This window comes from Carassius gibelio, chromosome A13 (assembly GCF_023724105.1).
Source record: "Carassius gibelio isolate Cgi1373 ecotype wild population from Czech Republic chromosome A13, carGib1.2-hapl.c, whole genome shotgun sequence".
Lineage (NCBI taxonomy): Eukaryota > Metazoa > Chordata > Actinopteri > Cypriniformes > Cyprinidae > Carassius > Carassius gibelio.
Window position 1 is genome coordinate 5,068,984 of NC_068383.1, and position 19,380 is coordinate 5,088,363.

General features: G+C 36.3%; 1 protein-coding gene across 1 annotated transcript in view; it reads right to left on the reverse strand.

Annotated features, from left to right (window-relative positions):
• The window catches only part of LOC128026545 (cadherin-23-like), a 127,261-nt gene that overhangs the window by 90,821 nt on the left and 17,060 nt on the right, over positions 1 to 19,380 (reverse strand). The gene's annotated exons all lie outside the window — the stretch shown is intronic.

Sequence of the window (19,380 nt, forward strand, 5' to 3'; positions counted from 1 at the left end):
CTCCATGTCCGTGATTTCTGACACCAGAGGACACACTCGATCTATGAGTTGTGTCTTATATGAGGAGCACATGTGTTTGGTGCTTTAGGGCTCTGAATGTGCTTGTTGTGAGAATTTAATATAAGAAAGCTCTGATTCGTGTTTGTCACTCTTCTCAAGAGATGAAGGACAAGCGTCTGCATCTTGTGGTTCGGGTCCCGCTGCTGCCAAGGCAGTCCGTATTCAGCTTGACTAGGATGCAGATTATTCTAATTTTAAGGGTGTGACTGAGATGCTTGAAGGCTTACTCTCTTAGGCTGGTCGACTCTGCCATCCAGACCACTTCAGACCTCTTCGCATCTGAATGGCAGGGCAAATGTGTCAGCATGTCAAGCTTACCATGCTGTCTTGCTTAAAGATCTAGATGAGGGCAAGGGTTTTTGTCTCCTGAGGGAGTTGAGGAATTGAGCTGCCTACCTGCATGGTGCTTTGGGTCATTTTAACACAGTTGTCTGAGAATAGTTGTGTTCTTAGCTTGATTTATGGGATGTCTCTATCGATTGGCTGGGTTCCCCATTTTTCCAAATTATGTCAGTGGCCCCAGGTGTCAGTGGCTTGCCCCCTTTCTGAGGGAAGGTTTGGTCTATGTCCATTGCTTCCATTGTTGATCTCTCACCTTGTGAAGAGGCATTTGCAGTGGCATGATGAGTGGGCATTTTTTTCCCCATAGTGTCTGTTAGAGGACGCAGTGCAAGTTCCCTAGAAGGGGTACATCTTGGGTTACGCATGTAACCATGGTTCCCTGAGACAAGACGCTGCATCCCCTTGCCATGCCTAGGGCTTGTCTGTTTTCACGCCTCCTTCAGACAACCAAGTTGGTGATGTGTTCGCCAAGTACCCTCTTATTCTTCCAGGTGCCCGACTGTGATGTCACGGGCTACATGGGCTAATGGGATTGGAATGGTGTCACACGTGCTTCAGACAAGGGTCCAACGGCTGCCAGAAGTCCCCATTGTGTCCACTAGAGGATGCAGCATTACGTTCCCTCTTGGGGAACAATGGTTACATGCGTAACCAGAGACATTTGCATCACAGAAATAAATTACAATTTAAAATATATTGAAATAGAAATCATTTATTAAAAAATTGCAATAATATTTCATAATAAGCATAAGAGCAAAATTTATAAAAGAATATATACAAACAAATTAGATATAAGTATCATACATATTTAAGAAACCAAATTCAGTTCAACATCTGTAAAATCATGGACACTAAGTTGTTCAGTAATTGGTCTAGGATCACAATGAGAAAGTAAAATGAAGGCAAAATCATCACTCATTTTGTGGTAAATTGTGTTTTCACAGTAAAGCTTTTAACATCTGCTGCAAAATAGAATGCTTGCAGTTTGAAGTTTGAATATGCAGCAGATGGCCTGTCACTCTGCACTTATCAGTGATGACAGTATTTGCATATCCTGATGTTTTGCTTCAGAATATTAAAAGGGAAATTTGACTTAATTTACACACATTTTGTTAAATAATATGATTAATCTAATTGTTAAACTTAACCATTCTCACATCGGTGTGCATCTTGTTTCCTATGAGCTGTGCATGAAAATCAACAATCAAGTTTCCCACAATTTGTCTGTGTAAAAACATTGTATTGTATACAGTACAGTATGCCACTTTCAGTAGCTTGGCAAGCACAAAAGTGAAACTCTTAAATATTCCTCACAACATAATGTAGGTGTCAGTTAAATTTACAAAATCCACACAACAGACCAGTTAGTCTAGTTTATGGTCTAAATCCAGTGGCCCTCAGAGGTCTGCATTGTGGTTCACTGACCATTAGCCCGTGCATTAAACACTCTCCATAGAGATAATTACCCATACGGAACAGAGAGACATAGGTAAATGAAGGCATTGAGCACCCACTGTGCTACATCTCTAACACACTAACACAGACAGTGATTAAATCATTGGAGGCTGACGAGTCTCTGTCAAGGAGGTCTATATGGACTTTCGCACCGGGTAGTAATAGGAACTCAGTTATAAGAACTAGCCACAAAGGCGATCTCTCGAGAACTAAATTGACCACTAGGGCCATTTTTCTGTTTGCATCCACACTGCCAGTAGGAATTTTGAAGTTAGGTAGCGTAATACCTAGGAAGTGCTTGGACTTCGGCGCTGGACTTCCAGTTTGTGGAGTTATTTCATGGAGTAAACATTGTAAACTTAAAAATATTGTTCTGTATGCTATTTAGCCAATCAACATACACTTACATCACTTGTAGATCCTAATATGCTGGGATAGACCCTGCTCTGAAGTAAGAACTAATGTATTGCCCCTAAAAGACATTCATATAACCTAAATTGTTCCCAATTCCTGCAGTGCAAAGATAATAAAATAAAATAAATCGGTTGACTGAAAAAAAAGTCAAATTGTCATTCCGCTCCGGTGCAGTTCGCGCTCACACTCACTGATCTATATATTACTAAACCGCGCTCTTGCCAGGAACGGCTAAAACTAGTCATCGATCAAACTAGAAAAATGAACTGGCTTTGGGAGTGAAACACACTCGGCACGGTTAAGATTGCCTAGTGTGAGAACACACTTATTCTCCCGCATTCCCTCAAGTGTTGTCCCACACCGCACTCTGCTGCACTGGATCCCACAAAAGTGTAGGTCTCTACTCGAAAGATGCCTGTTATAATTTCATGTTCGAGGCTCTGGACTCTGAGCACAACTTTTTTTTCTATAGTAAACTATTTAAAAAAAAATCTATAAAAACATTAATGCTCTGGTGGTGGCAAATAGCTTTGGTTATAATTTTAATTTGATCACATTAATATTATAAGTTGAGATTTTCAAAAAATAAACAAATAAATATCCTTATTTGTTTAAAGTGTTTGCAATCTACCACTTAAAGAAGTAAATCCTCTCTTGTTCGCTGACTTTGTTAAACACTGTAAACCTTTGTGGAATGCCAGCTATTTGATACAACAGAAGCTGTATTATAGCCGCTTAGCACGGCTCTCAGTGTGTCCTGTCGTTAGCTCCTTCCTGGCTAGCTTTGGCAAGGGAAGGGTGCTGATTAAAGTTACACTGTGAAAACCGAATGAAAAGCTGGCCTTTTCACATTTGAAGGTGAGCGGGGAGTAAATACCAGTTTGGAAGAAAGTTCAGCCAGGTTGAGCATGAGTGTATAGCTGGGAGCAGCTGGCACACTGAAGGTTTCATTGATTGGGAGGGTTAATAGAGACATTGTGTGATAGAGGAAGTGAGGAATGGGTCTGCGAATACGTTCTCAAAGTGAGGCTGGCTCCAGCCGTAAAGGGCTAATTTACAGGGCTGACGTGATGCGATGGCAGGATCATGCAGTGCACTAGCCTTAAGCCGTAAAACCCCTGCAGGGTACAAGCAGAGCCAGCCGACTGCTGCCAACAATACTGCACTGATTACAACTACGCCCGCTTAAAGACTGGACTCGAACGCCCACTCTACACCAGATACAGGCCTCTTTCCCTCCTCTTTTTTCCCTCTCTCTCTTTTTCTCTTTGTAGTGTCTTGACATTTCACACTATAACTAATTTTCCTTTTCTCCTTCACTTGGGGTGCCAAATGTCCTGCATAACACAGAACCATCATGTGTTTTAAGGAATATATTAGCATTTTCATATTAGATCCACATCGTCACATGTATTATTGTTTTACACTCAAAGCATTAAAAATACGGAATATAATGGAAAAACATCTAAAATGAAAAAAGAACATACAGGAATGTAATTTATTCCTGTGATGGAAAGCTACATTTTCAGCATCATTACTCCATTCTTCGGTGTCACATGATCATTCAGAAATCATTCTAATATGCTGATTTGCTTCTCAGGAAGCTGATTATTCTGATTATTTCAATTTCTAATTAAAACAGTACAGGTGTGCTGCTTATATATATATATATATATATATATATATATATATATATATATATATATATATATATATATATATATATATATATATATATATATATATATATATATTGGAAATCACTCTTTTTTTAAGGGACTTTCTTTAATAGAAAGTTCAAAAGAACAGCATGTATTTGAAATATATTCCTTAACATACAGTAAATGTCTTTAGAAAGTGATGTGACATACAGCAAGTATGGTGAATTTGTGCTCTGCATTTAATCCATCCAAAGTGCACACACACGCGTGCACACACACACGCGCGCACACACACACACACACACACACATGGAGCAGTGGGCAGCCATTTATGCTGCAGCGCCCAGGGAGCAGTTAGGGGTTTGGTGCCTTGCTCAAGGGCACCTCAGTTGTGGTATTGCTGGCCCGAGACTCAAACCCAATCAAAAACACAACATTAGGGTTAAGAGTCAAACTCTCTAACCACTAGGCCACAACTTTCCTTTATTGTCACTTTTGACCCATTTTATGTGTCCTTAAATAAAATGAAAATATTTTGAATTTCTTCCTTAAACATTTATGGGGTAAAACAAATGGAGTGTTACTATTGATACTTACTTTCCTTAAATTTTATTGTATTTTTTTAAACCTTAAAGAGTGCACTGTTTCTCTCTGCTGAAGTTGGGATCCCCATCCCTCGCTCTCTAATGCTGCTCACTTGTGTGAGTTTTACTGCAAACTGTCAGAGCTAAAAAAGAGAACTGACAGAGAGACAGACAAAAGGTTACCCTTCAAATGACCTGATGAGTGATGGGAAGATACTTTCTACCAAATGATGCAAATTATAATGTAACTATATATATTTTCACCTGACGCCTACATCAGCCAGGGAAATTATGCAAGTGATTAGATTATCCTCCCCTTTGTTCAGAATCTGCTCATTTTGTATTATGAAAATAACACAATGAAATAAACATCTGTGGAATTTCTTCCTGACAGCAACAAACGGTGATGATATAAAACAGTTTTAATGCATCCCAGTAGCTCCTTTTCAGAGCAAACACACACAGATCCATCCCCCTCTGTTTCTCCCTGAAAAATGTAATTATTTACCAAACTCCATACTTGTATTTCTCATCAGTATCTTTCTTATGTCCTGCGCTCCACTGTCATCCATCAGAAAGAGATACCTCATATATCAGTACTGAAATGAACTAATCAATTATTTAACACCTTATCCAACCTGAACACAAGAACAATGCCCTTCACACCAACAGTACAGTCATACAGACAAGTGCACGTGTGTGTGTATGTTTTAATGAGCCAAAGAATTACTAATAAAGTTACGAATTATTCTTTCTACAGTGGTAACACTTTACAATAAGTTTAATTAGTTAAAATTAGGGAATTAGGTAAGTCACCTAAACTAGATATATTGATGTTTTTATTACGGTTTGTGTTTTTGTGTGTGTATGTGTGTGTATTAAAGGGATAGTTCACCCAACTGTCATTAATAACTTACCTTCATGTTGTTTCAAATCCGTAAGATCTCCATTTATCTTTGGAACACAGTTTAAGAAATTTAAGATTTAGTCCGAGAGCTCTCAGTCCCTCCATTGAAGCTGTGTGTACGGTCTACTGTCCATGTCCAGAAAGGTAAGAAAAACATCATCAAAGCAGTCCATGTGACATCAGAGGGTCAGTTAGAATTTTCTGAAGCATCGAAAATACATTTTGGTTCAAAAAATAGCAAAAACCACGACTTTATTCAGCATTGTCTTCTCTTCGTGTCTGTTGTGAGAGAGTTCAAAACACAACAGTTCAATGATATCCGGTTCGCGAACGAATCACTCGATGTAACCGGATCTTCTTGAACCAGTTCACCAAATCGAACTGAATCGTTTGAAACGGTCGGTGTCTCCAATAAGCATTAATCCACAAATGACTTAAGCTGTTATTTTTTTTAATGTGGCTGACACTCCCTCTGAGTTCAAACAAACCAATATCCCGGAGTAATTCATGTACTCAAACAGTACACTGACTGAACTGCTGTGAAGAGAGAGATGAAGATGAACACCGAGCCAAGCCAGATAACAAACGAAAGATTGTATCTTGTATCTTGTATTTGTCCATATGAACACTGAGCTTGTAGCATGCACATTTGCACTGGCATATGCCAGCTTAAAAAGCAACCCATAAATGGAGTATGTATATCTCAATCTGTAGAGGTGTGTATAAAGAAATATACACTATCTTATCCATTAACACTCCACACACAAACAGTTCATGGCTGACTGGTCCCCAAAGGTCTGTGCTGTGTATTTAAGAAGAAAGATAATCAAGAAAGAGCCTGGAAGGCCTAGAGACACACAGAGAGAAAAAAAGAAGAGTGAGAGAGAGAGAACAAAGTGCACAAAGAAAAAAACTGATGGTATTTGGGTACCTCATGGCGGGAGCACAAGGACACCTAAAAAAGAAAAAACATCTCCCCATTACTCTGCCTCAATCATTCAAACCCTTTCATTCTCTCATTCATTCATTTTTTTGTGTCTCAGTGGGAGAGAGCCAGGGTCAGATGCACACACAAAAAAAAAAAAAAACTACGGATAAGACAGGGAAAGGATGATATTGAAAATTGTCATGATTTACTAACCCTCACCCTTGAGTTGAGAAAAAAACTTTTTAGCAGAATGTCTCAGCTCTTTTTCATACAAAGAAAACAGACACCGCCAAGCTCCAAAAAAGCACCATAAAGCAACAATAAAGTGGTTTATATGATTTGTGAAATGTATCCCAAGTTGTCTGATAGGAACTGACTAAATTTCTGTTTTTTTTATTCAGCTGAAAATCTTTTCCAAATCTCATTCATATTTCAGCGTATTAAAATTGTAATAACATGGCATCACTGATATCAAACCTGATGCAATGTCAAGTTACAAGTAGTCTATATGGCAGAAGTACTTTTATGATACTTTTGGGAGCTTGACAACATTGTTGTTGTTTTTTCTTCATTGTATTAGAAAAAAAAAACATGGGGAATATATGCAAAATATAAATAAAAAGCATAAAAAAAAATTAATAATAATAATATGGGTTTGGAAGAAATAAATAATAATGACAATATTTAAAGTGTCACACAATCCGATAAAACAGCTTTGAAAGCATCAACCGCCAGAAATACAAAATTACAACATAAACACTATGTGTCTCATATCTCTTGTTCTCGTTTCGCAATCTCTATCCATTTCATTCAGGTGAATTGTGTTTTTAATAGAATTAAATGCAAATGGGCAGGGAGCTGATTATCATACAAAAGGTGCATTGCACAAAAAGACACAGCATACCAACTTTATTTATTTATTTGATACTATTGTATTTGTCCAAAATAAAACACTGCAAACTGTGTGCAAACTGTGCATGCATGTTTATTTGATTCTATAGTCACTAATTTGATCAGTGTGTACATGCACAGTTGGTTGGATACATTTGTTTACTGCATTATAACCAGTGTTGGGCAGTAACGGGTTATTAGTAATGCATTACTGTAACGCAGTTCCTTTTTAAGTAAATTAACTCCATTACCGTTACCATATGGTGCATTGTCCGTTACTTTTTTTTTAATTAATTAATTTTGACTGAAGTGCAGCCTAACCTGTTTGCAGCAGCAACGCATTTTAGGATTGGTGGATGCCAACCACTGTAAACACGAAGACACGCTCTGGGCGTGTTTCTGTTTATTCAAGTATGTGCGGCAGTCATGGCGAGAGCAACACGAGTTTCTCAAAGTGGAAATATGCTCATTATTTCACTTTAGTTGAGCATAAAGACAAAAACATTTCATGTTTTATGTAATGTAAGCTGTGTCTTTCTGGTTTGAATGTCCTATCCTAGCCCACGAATTTCCAATCCGTGCGCTCAGATTTTGTAAACCGTACCCTCGGTTTTTGAATCTGTACCCACAAATTCATAATCTGCGCGCGCACTTTCGCAATCCGTTCCCATGGATTTGTAAACTGTAGCCTACTCATGGATTCATGCACCAAGCTCCTACGTGTTAACATACAGTTTTAATGAATATTATTATGTGGAATGGGTCTACAGCAAAGTGTCTTAAGTGATTCTCTCTATGTTTTTCTCATACAGGTGAAAAGTTGAAAACATGTCTCTTCTGTGGAGTCACCGGCATTCAGTCAGCTCCTTAGCATGATAACAGATTTCATTTTTAAACATATATATATATATATATATATATATATATATATATATATATATATATATATATATATATATATATATATATATATATATATATGTATGTATATGTATGTATGTATATGTTTCTCGAAATTGATTCTGAATAATTCAGATTGCTTTCATTTATTTATTTCAAAATGTTCTGTGTTATGTTGTCCATTGTTGATAGTTTTACTTAAGCTAAAGGAACATTTTTAAGGGCTCAACACAACAGCTTTTATGATGCAGAAGCCACTGTAGTTTTTTATTCTGAATATATTATGCAGGTGTTTTGTTATTTATTTCAGAAATCCTTGTGATATACAATATTCAGTTTGTGCTGGTCTGACTTAATCAAAATAGTGTTTAAAAATTACTTTCTGTTTTACTTTGTGTTTGTATAGACCATAACACATGAAAGCGCATTAATTGGAACATTAAAGAAAGCTACTTAAAAAAGTTACTAAAAAGTTACTTTTAATGCATATTTCTTAGTAACTAGCACAACTCTGGTGTTGTCATAACGTTCACCCTGGAGATTGAAAATGTTTCTTTTTTGAGACCCCATGAGCCTAAATTCAGACCCTGAAAAATAAAACCCACAGAAGAGGTGGGAGTTCAAAGGGGAATCTTTATATTACCAAACTGCAGTGAGAGGAAGAATATAAGTCATGATCTGCAAGATTAACCACAATCTGATGTGATCCGACCACCTCAGAGAAAACCAGTGTTGAGCTGCTGCAAAAGCTTTTGAAGCACAGCAGCTGTGGTCAAAGAGTTCTCGTGTGTTCAGAGCGGGATTGCGAATCATTTGAGTCACTTCGGGAGTTCGGAGCGGGATCGCGAATCATTTGAGTCAGTTCGGGATTTCGGAGCAGGTTCGCGAATCTATTGAGTCAGTTTGGGGATCGCGAATCATTTGAGTCAGTTTGGGGATCGCGAATCATTTGAATTGGAGTTCAAAGTGGGTTCGCGGATCATTTTAGTCCGTTCGGAGTTCGAGCATGAATCATTTGAGTCAGTTCGGGAGTTTCGGAGCGCGAATCATTTGAGTCCGTTAGGGAGTTCGGAGCGGGATCGCGAATCATTTGAGTCAGTTCGGGAGTTTCGGAGCGCGAATCATTTGAGTCCGTTAGGGAGTTCGGAGCGGGATCGCGAATCATTTGAGTCAGTTTGGGGATCGCGAATCATTTGAGTCAGTTTGGGAGTTCGGAGCGGGATCGCGAATCATTTGAGTCAGTTCGGGAATTTCGGAGCGCGTTCGCGAATCATTTGAGTCAGTTTGGGGATCGCGAATCATTTGAATCAGTTCAGGAGTTCGGAGCGGTTCGCGAATCATTTGAATCAGTTCGGGAGTCTAAGGGTATTTTGGGGGCCTGGAGAAGTTTTGTCATGCCCTGACATTTGTGCTTTTTTCAGTTTCTTATAAATACCTAAATGGCTACAGTCTAATCTCATTAGTATATGTATGTATGTATGTTTCTTGAAATTGATTCTGAATAATTCAGACTGCTTTCATTTATTTATTTCAAAATGTTCTGTGTTATGTTATCCATTGTTGATAGTTTTACTTAAGCTAAAGGAACATTTTTAAGGGCTCAACACAACAGCTTTTATGATGCAGAAGCCACTTTAGTTTTTGATTCTGAATATATTATTCAGGTGTTTTGTTATTTATTTCAGAAATCCTTGTGATATACAATATTCAGTTTGTGCTGGTCTGCCTCAATTCAAACAATGTTTAAAAATTACTTTCTGTTTTACTTTGTTTGTATAGACCATAATGCATAAAAGCGAATTAATGGGAACATTAAAGAAAGTTCTTTTAAAAAGAAACTAAAAAGTTACTTTTAACAGTAATGCATTACTTTTTGGTGTAAGTAATCAACAAAGTAATTGAGTTACTTTTTGAATTAAGTAACTAGTAACTGTAACTAATTACTATTTCTTAGTTACTAGCACAACACTGATTATAAATCAGTCCTTTCAAATCAGCTGGGGAGAGTAGAAGAAGATGAGTGTTTATGGTTGCTCTTAGGGGTGGTGTCTTTTTCATGTCTATTAGACAAGAGTCCTGTCAGAGGAGCCATATTATCAGCAGCTAATTGAACTCACCGTGGTGGAGACCAGATCTGGCTAATATTTCCAACCCTTAAATCAATAATCAGATTTTTCATTAATAAATTATTTAAATAAGTAAGTTTTATGCTCTTTCTGAATGTCAACAAGTGTCTCATTTGTTTATATTACATTTTTTATATTTAACATCTATTTGACAAAGAAATGAAAGATAACTGAGCAATCAACATTATCTTCTACTTACTTCTTATTTGCTGCTCAGTGACCATTTCTGATTATTTTAATGCTGAAAACATTGTGCTGCTTCACATTTTTGAGGATTTTTTTTTCTTTTACAATTCTCATGAATATTTGAAATGGTCCAGAGTGCTGGAGTTAATCAGAAACTGAATGCGGCATCAGTTTACTGTCATGGATTAGTTGTGTCGCATCGCATCCACAGCAGAGAACATCTATTTGCTTTTATCAAATTGCACCGCTCTCGTCTGGTGTAGACATGTTGTTTTGGTATTTGTGATTCTTTAAGCATTTTCATAATATTCTTTGCATTTACCTGGCACTGGAAGTCCTTTCACAAATGTGCAACTTACATACATAGAGCAGAACCAAGCATCGTTTATTTATATTTCTACATGGCTCCCTGCAATACTACTCTGATTCTTTAAAAGGCGCCAACTAGTGGTCTGTCATTAATACTACCACAACTGCTACAACTGATAACGGAGCGCTCAAGTAGGTACTGAGTCATGATGAGGTCATTAAAATGTCAAATTAATATTTTGCGTTCAATCATTTATTGCAGAGGTTTCTTTCGAAAATCTGCTGACTGTACACTATCCCTCATCCTTGTCGGACACCCCAGTTTTGGAACCACTGAAATAGAGCATTTTGAGAGAGAGATGGACTGAGCGAAACTAATATTTGCTGAGGAAAGCAATATCTTTGTCATACTGTCCTTTCATCTGTTAAGGGTGGTTTCTGATGACAGCACTGCTCCCTGCATTTGTTAACAGCATCTTACAAGTTGTTTTTAAAAGTAAAAATAACTTCCCTTTCAGTCTCTTTCAATATAAAAGTCTTTACTGCTGACTCATAAAACAGTTTCTTGTCGCAATCTAATGGAGGGACAATGTCACTAAAAACTCCATCACAAACACACACACTGTTTCCCGATTCTAAAAACTACTATTATGTGAATAACATATTATTTATTAAATAATAAACAACAACAACAGCCATCAAGGCAGCGCTCTAATATACAGCATTAAAGTCATCAAATATAAAGTGATGAGATTTGCCCTCAGCCTAAACTATTTGCTCTGGAACAAATAATAGATTAATGAGACCATAAACTCCCTGTTAGAATCACCAAAAAAGAATTATATCTCACATTTAACCACTATAGAGACAGAGTCAGTGGCAAATTCCAGAAGATCTGGCCGGGGTGGGGCTGCTCTCGGTGGGTTCATGAGCGCTCAATGGCCGCTGACGCCCTGGAGCTCACATCCTCGAAAACGTTGAAGCAAATTTTCAAATAGACATTATTTTTATTAACACACAGCATATTTGAAGTCTAAACAAGTACATTCTTGCCTAAAAGAAAGTCTTAAAACTACATTCCGTGATACAATCGGAGTGATACAAATTGTGAAAGGGCATTCCTGTAGTTATACCAGTATAATATCTTGCAGTTCTCAACCAATCAGATTTGAGAACCAGAATGAACTATTGTATATATACATACAACAGTTAATTCTGGTAATCAAATAAATTGTAGAAACCTTAAGAGCAATAAAAAGAGTCTAGGAGATAAAAACAGTGTAAAAAGTAAAAAGAAATTGATTGATATAAAGATTAAACAGGGCATGAGAAATGATCACCACAAATAATCAAGTGCAAGAGGGATGCACCATGATCACACAGTATGGCACATGAAATAGATTTCACAGTGTACAAATGTAATTGTCAAATAAGCATACTCACATGCATCAATATTTCCACTTCATATGCACAACCAAACCACTTTAAGGCAAGATCATTCACACATACACCAGAACACTGACACGCACAGCCAGTTTGACACATCAAACCGTTGATTATAGCTGCAGTGAGAACAGATAGAAACTAATGCTCTCATATTATCTAACATTATGATTATAAAGAGCTGAGGACAGGTGAGTGTGTTTGTGTGTGTGTGTGTAGCCAAGCGTCTGTTTGCAATCATTCCATGTAGCTTTGCAGCAAATAGAGGCACTCTGTGAATATTTAACATACAAGATTTATGAGTAAAACAAAAGCTCCCTCACTTATAAAGACAGTTGCATGAGACAGTGAAAAAAAAGATAAAGTGAGAGGAAAGGGAGAACTGGGAATGAGAATAAAACCAGGATGTTTTTCCCCAACAACTTCTTTATTCAATCCTGTTGATTTTTTGTTTTGTTTTTTGTAAATCTTTAGGATACCAAGTATCTATCCAAAACATTTAGACAAAATTTACATTTCTCACTCTAATGTATTTCAGATAGATATATTTTTAATAGACAGACAGACAGACTGTCTGTCTCCCTCTCTCTGTCTCTCTATAATTCTGCTCTGACTAATCTACATTTCACATGTGCTACAGGAATGAATGTAAATGTGTGATTCTGTGGTTTGGTTGATTCAAGCAATACAGGCATGGAAGACTCTTTCCATCTCTCTCTCTCTCTCTGGTATGACAGGTGAGATTAGACTCCAAAAACCGCAAACACAAATCAAAGGTGCTCTTCATGCTCAAGCAGATACAGGACATAGAGAGAGGGAGAGACAGTTTGATGGACAGGACGCAGGCGTTGTAATATTAGCCACTGAAGTGTAAATGATGTGTGCTAAACTGCAGTCTGCATCTGTGATATCTCACTAAATAGCCATCAACACACATGCGGACATGCAAACATAGACAGAAACACACATACAGCATAATAAACACTCACAAGACTCACAGATACATTTAAAGCAAAGTTCTGTTCTCGACATTGGCGGCATTTTAGACATAACAGATGCATTACAACATTAACGTTGAGCTTAATCATGCGGCCTTCTGAGATCAAACTCAGAAAATACAAAAGACATTAATTTAGTTGGTATGAGGAGACAAAAAACCAAAGACGCCACTAGTGATGTGACACTGTTTTCTGTTTTCACTAATAACTGCATCACTTGCATTGGTTTTTGCCATATTTGTTGTTCAATTTCACTTGCACTATCCATTAAATATTCAAAGGTAAGGGGTCAATGGTCTCCACTGACTTCCTTAGTATGGAAAAAAACTATGGAAGCCATTGGGGACCATCAACTGTATGGTTGTACACATATTTCAAAATATATTATTTTGGGTTCAAAGAAAAAATTAATAGAGTTTTGGTAAATGATGGATTTTTTGGTTGAACATTGATCAATTTTATACAAATATATAATAATAGGATATGTTTCTTGAGCAGCAAATCAGCATTTTAAAATGATTTCTGAAGGATCATGCACTGAAGACTGGCGTAATGACTGCTGAAAATTAATCACAGGAATTTATTACATTTAAAAATTTATCCAAATAGAAAATGGTTCTTTTAAATTGTAATAATATTTCACAATATTACTACATTTCTCATGCAGTAATATTTTCAAATAAATATTGGGGGTTTAAAAATTGGGGATCACAAGAGACTCACACACACACACACACACACACACACAAACATTGACAATCTCAAACTTTCTAACAATAGTGTATTATTCCAAAAGAACGTTTGGCATCCAGATATGAGGGAAAATGACATTTCCACAATAAATAAAATAAGTAATACTGATCTCTCAATATTTCTACAGTAAGCAAATAAAATAAGTAATATTGATCTCTGTTGAATGCCAATTATTTCCCCAGGGTTGCCAAACCTGATCTATTGTATAAAGACAAATCCTAAATAGTTGAGTGCATGTCTTCCTTCCCCTCTTTCTTATTCACTCATAGAGATGCAGGGAAAGTGCTCTCTCTTCCATGTGTATGTGTGTGTGTGTGTGTGTGTGTGTATTACAAACACACACTCAAACAGAGTGTGTGTTTGTGTTTGTAATAGATTTCAGTGAGAGTGATGGTAATATAAAACCTCCAGTTTACCGCTCCAGCAGTGAATTCCATAATGACTGACTGGGGAGAACAATTCCCTTCCCTAAACATCCGCTGCTTTACATTTGGCAGGCAGTTTTCAAACAGATCAAGAGGCCATATCATCACTGTCCACCACAAATCTCCATTTCCCACAGCTCCGTTTTGCTTTGAACGTAAATTGAAAGCCGGCACACTCGCTTTTTGTCTTCTGGGTGTTTGGCAGGTTTGGGAGTGAAAGTAGTCAGTTTGGAAATATCATATATTTTGTTCTGACAGGGCTGAGCTTACCCTTCAAAATATTTATTAATACCATATGCTGCCTACCGAAACGAACTACAGAACTGGCCTCTAACAGACTTTGATTATATCTTGGTTATATTGTAAATACATAATGTTCATAAATATTCCTTATTTATCTCATTCAGTGATCCTTACCTTAGTGGCCTAGCTAGAAAGCAGTTTTGGGCACTAATTGGTCAAAACACTCTTGAAAATAAAGGTTCTTTATTGGCATCTTTGGTTCTATAAAGAACCTTTAAAATCCATGTAACCTTTCCATTCCTCAAAAGGTACTTTATTTTGAAGAACCAAAAATGGTTCTTCTATGGAATCCACCTTTTGGCATCAAATTTTTTTAATCTAAGGCTGCACTGTACAGTGCACTACATGTCATTCACAGATTAATCACAGAATGTATTGTGACAATAAAAACTTTTTGCTGCCTTCAAGCCCTTCTGGGAAGTTTCTACAGTATGTACAACCTTGGAAGTTGTACATACAAATTGAATTGTACAGCCTTAACCTGTTAAATGTCACCGTCCCGTATACGGGACGCCTAAATTTACTTCAATATATTACAATTATATCCTAATCTAATCATGACAAACTATATATCGTTGGAAAGGTCTAAGACTCCTAAATAGATATTTGACCATGTTTTGTTGTTAAAAATTATGAAGGAACAGTAAAAGATTAATTTATAAAAAGAGTGCACCTCAAAACATATACATCATAACAGGAGTTCTGACCTTTGTCACAAAAAATCTACTCCGCTTCCTTTTTCCCTATCACATGTTTTAGTAATCATCATAAATTATATATCATTTGAAAGCTTAAATACTCCAAATTCATCCTATGAAAACCATTTTGAAATCGGACACTGCGTTACCATGAAAATCGTACTTTAAAATCTTTTAGCGTGGTCCTCCCCCTTAGTGGGAGGGGTCATATTCCATATATATTACGGTCTTTTAGAATCAAAACTTTTCATAATCTTGACAAAATACATATCGTTGGAAAGGTCTGAGTCTCAAGATTCCATATTTGGTGGTTATTTTGTCATAGACATAATATTGAGAGAGAAATTGATACATTTGTGACAAACAAATGCATCCAAAAAATTCAATGGAGTTTAAATGACACCCGGTGGCTTTTTGTGGTATAACACCTAAACAAAATTGCATATGAACCTAATTTTTTTTAATATCAACTTCAAATTTGGAACACAACTTATTTAGACATATGGCTTTAATTTTATAGCAATTTTGGATTAAAACATATTTTATAAAATATTTATTTTATATAAAATATAATAAAAATAAAATAATAAATGTATTTACAGTAAATATAAACTTTTATAACTTTTTTATGCTTTCATTTTTTTTAAATGATTTCACTTCTGCAATAATCTGCAGATTGTCTTCTTTAAAAAGAGACCAACCTTTGGTCTGTATTCAAAAGTGTTTATGAATTATAACAATTTAAGTGTGAATAGTGTACTTTCACGTGTATGTTCAAAAATGGGGGTGACAGTTAAAAGGTTAATAAAAAATGTAATTATGATGAAAACTAATTTGTTTACACCATTATTCTTTAACACCTCCAACTCAGAAAATACAAAATTCTAATAACATGCATCTAATAGTATTCTAATCTAGTCAGCACTTAATATTTTGTTGAGAAAAAAATTAATCAAAAATTAATCAATAGAAAGTTCCACTAAATTAAAATTAAAATCTTAAGAAGCCTAAATCTCCAAATATCTTTTGGAGTGAAAATTTTCTGTGGTGCCTGAGGAACCCAGAAGTTTTGTTGGCAAGATTGCAAATAGCAATTTCTGCTTTTCCACATACTACAAACAGCAAATGAACTCCTAGCACATTGCCTGCATGCTGAAAACCTGAAAGGCAGATCTGATCTGACTATGACAGGCTGCTCACCGCCACAGGAGAATCTCAGCTCACTCTCTGAAGTCAAACTGCAAATGCAAAGTCTGTTTCTGCACATGAACAAGTGCCAATACGTTCAAATTTGTGTGAATCGAAGCCAAAAATCAACCAGTCAATCTAATATCAGAGGGATTCCACTACAAACACTCACAACAACAAACCCGTTCGTACAAATCTTTCATTAGCATTCCTGTAGCTAAAACAGTAAAGCAAGGTTTCGATTCTCCAGGAATGCAAGAACTGAGAAAATGTATAACTTCAATGCCATGTATGTCACTTTGTATAAAAGCTCTGCTAATTGCATTAAATGTAACTCATAACAAAAACAAAACCTTGTTATTTGCAATGTACAGCATATATATCACCCTTGCGGTTCAGGGTTGGCAAAATATTCCGAAAATATTTTAAGAGTTTTTTTGTTTGCTTTTTTTAAACCATAAAATTAATTATGCAGTTTTAATACTATCAAAACATTTAACAGCCATCAAAGCATATTTGAATTTTGCCTTGCAGCACCACAAAATGTTAAATTAAAGGGGTCATTTGAGGTTGCTAAAAAGAACATTATTTGGTGTATTTGGTGTTTATGCGGTTTAAGTTTCAAAAAACACATTATTTTCCATATACTGTACATTATAGTTTCTCCTCTGTGCCCCGCCTTCCGGAAACGTGTTGATTTTACAAATCTCATCATTCTGAAAAGCGAGGTGTGCTCTGATTGGTCAGCTATCCAGTGCATTGTGATTGGCTGAATGCCTCAAGCATGTGACGGAAATGTTATACCCCTTACCATACTGTGACGCTGTGTGTCCAAGCAGGACAGACTCAGTCCAGCTGCTTTGCTCGTGCACATCTCATCATCGGTTCTCTTAACTGTTCAGTCAATGTACTGTTAGGAAAAACTGAATAACTTGGGATATTGGTTTATTTCACGTCGTTATTTCATTACTTGATAATTGGAAAGTTCAAATGAACAGTATTTATATGAAATATAAATCTTATAAATATATTTACTTTCCACTTCTGATCAATTTAATGAACCTTTGCCAAATTAAACAATTTGTAGTATATTCCTCAAAAAATGCACATAAATTAAACATACAGCCAGTCTTTTTCCTCATCACATTCAAATCAGTCTCTCACACAATATAATTATTTTGCTGTTGCGCTGTAGAGTGCCATCACAGAATAACAGTGCAGTAAACACTGACACACACAACTGCATGCTTACATACCCACACACACGGCTGTAAATTTAAGCAGCTTTATAACTGTCAGACGCAATGCTGTTCACCTGCTTTTCTACCATAAGAAACCTCCTACATTTACTGCCCAACTAATTTCACTGCCAATTACAAGCCCATTCACACTACACACACACACACACACAGTTCCTTCCTTCAGCCTGCTATGATACTCAACCTATTAACACATCATTCTATAGATGTTGTACTAGCAAAAGCATTTTAATTTTATTAATGTTCTTGTAAGATTCATTATTAATGCAACTTTAAAAAGGTCTTATCATACATTGGGAGCTAATTTCTCCGTCACTGTAAGTTACTGAAACCAGACATGAAAACACGCAACTCATGGTAAACATGCATTTGTGCAGCAGAGTGGCTCTCTCTCACATTGTATGGCATGAGAAACAGATATTTGTCCGTGGGTTTTCCGAGAATGTAGTTGTGGTCCCTGAAAATGTATGGGTGTGAGTTCAGTTACAGAATGCGGTTGTCACATCTGAAAATAATCGTACTGTGTGTAAACGTAACCGTATTAAGGACTCAAATACAGGACTGACAACTGTATTCTGCTGCTGTGTGAACGTGGCCTTACACCTCTCACTCTGAGTGGTGATGTCAGGATAATCCCTGATTGGTGGAATTCAGTTTGACTGACAGAATAATGGAGTAATGTTTTCACAGCCCAAGACAGGTCAGTGGAGGTAATGAGACCATCAAAATGCAGAAACAGAGAGACTTAAACAGAAAAAAAATTGGTTGGGATGAAGCTGGACCCGTTTTTTCTTGCTCTTTGCTCATAATTGTCCTTTCTGCTATCAATCTCAAATTAAATTATGTCAGGCATTAACGATGTGTTGTCATGAAGCATGTGAGATCCAATGATGTCTGATGATGTCATTGCTGCCATTAGCATCACTGATGCTAACACTTGTTTTAAAAGCTACAGCAGAGGTTTAAATATTCAGTGAAAAACAACTTTACAATCATTCTATTCTTCTTTTAGCAAAATGTAAGTGAACATACAGACAATTTTCACCAAACTTGTCAAAAACATTTCCTGGTTATAATTCACCGGTGTAAATCTGCTGAGGCCTCTCTGACCTGATCATTAGGACATGATCTACTAAAAGGACATGACATGATCTACTAAAAATCTTTCTGACATGTATGGTTGTGTGTTTAAATCTGATAAAAAAAACTACATTATTTGGATATTCTGTTTCTCTGTTGGATCATAATGGTGATGGTAAAATTTGTTGCATGGTGTTTATTTATGCTTAATAAATATAATTGTTTATTTTTCTGTAAGAAACTAATGAAAATCACCATGTGGAATAATGGGGATTACAAATATATGAAATGCATTGTAAAATATTTGAATAAAACCTGGTTAAATGTGTTGTACAGTGTGTAGTTATACTGATTAAAAAAAAAACATCTGTACATATATTAATGAAAATCATCATTTAGAAAAAATTGAGTTACAAATAAATTAAATGCACTGCAGACTTATTTTAAAGTTTCAAAAAGAAATGTTACAA